Here is a 1,311-nt window from a genome sequence, read left to right as displayed (position 1 = left end):
GAGGAAACACCACAGAAGCGCTTCACAGGAGGCTCCCAAGCACTGAGGATGTCACCTAGACAGGGGACGAAACATTTGTAACAAAAACTTCCAGTTCGGCGAACAGAACCACAGCATAGTTGTGATTGCTAACAGGTCAGTCAGCTTAACCTCATAGAATATGAGTACCCTGATTAGATCTAGTAATCTGGTTCAATTAGGGAGCCCTGGCTGACAGATATAAGCAGGACTGTCAAATGTTCTGTTCACTCTGTATTCTGACTTTGAGGAAGCTGGGTCAGAATCAAGGAATGTAAATGATGGATTACTTGGTCATGGGATACCAGTCTCTGTAAAGTTATTTCAGTGGCAACCATTATTTGGGAAGCTTGACTGATTCAATCTTGCCATCAGAGACTGGGCCCAGTGTGTGGGCGGCACGGTGGCATAGTGGTTAGCACTGCTGCCTCACAACGCCAAAGACCCGGGTTCAATTCCCACCTCAGGCGACTGACTGTGTGGAGTTTGCACATTCTCCCTGTGTCTGTGTGGGTTTCCTTCAGGTGCTCTGGTTCCTCCCACAGTCCAAAAATGTGCAGGTTAGGTGAATTGGCCATGCTAAATTGCCTGTAGTGTTAGGTGAAGGGGTAAATGTAGAGGAATGGGTCTGGGTGGTTTGCGCTTCGGCGGGTTGGTGTGGACTTGTTGGGCCGAAGGTCCTGTTTCCACACTGTAAGTAATCTAAACAAAAATGACTAACAGGATATTCCAATGGAAGTGGACACCCTCACCAGTCAGACTGAGCTTGGGGAAGACCACTTGAGTGAAGACCACTTGAGTGAAGACAATTATGTACCCTCACTCAGGACATATCCTGAACAGACTCCAGATTGGCCCACAACAAAACCCCAAAACAAAGCCAAAGGATTAAAATTTTCTTCAGGATCTGGGCCGGCAAGTCATTGTAGTTGCTGGTGGTATGCAGACTCAAGACAACAAAAGAGTGCCAATAGATCTAAATTGAGTAAGAGAACACATAGGCCTTTAGCCAGGAGAGTCCACACCTTGGAAAGTCCACCTATATCTAGTTTGGAACAGTTAAATTACTTAGCAACATCCAAATCAGAATGAATCAAAATAAATATCTGGTTAAGTAGTCACTTGGTTCTAATGGAGATTGATTCCAGTGCAATTTTTTCAATGGTGACAGAGCCCATCTTTAACAAAGTTTGTTCTGGATTCCAACCCTTAAGTTTGCACAAGATCTTGACTGTACTGAGAACCTACCAAGATTAAGGGTACAACTTTGGTTTTGTTCTCTTAGAGAAGCAG

The sequence above is a fragment of the Chiloscyllium plagiosum genome, chromosome 4, assembly GCF_004010195.1.
Source record: "Chiloscyllium plagiosum isolate BGI_BamShark_2017 chromosome 4, ASM401019v2, whole genome shotgun sequence".
In the NCBI taxonomy this organism is placed as follows: Eukaryota; Metazoa; Chordata; class Chondrichthyes; order Orectolobiformes; family Hemiscylliidae; genus Chiloscyllium; species Chiloscyllium plagiosum.
This window is presented reverse-complemented; position numbering follows the sequence as displayed.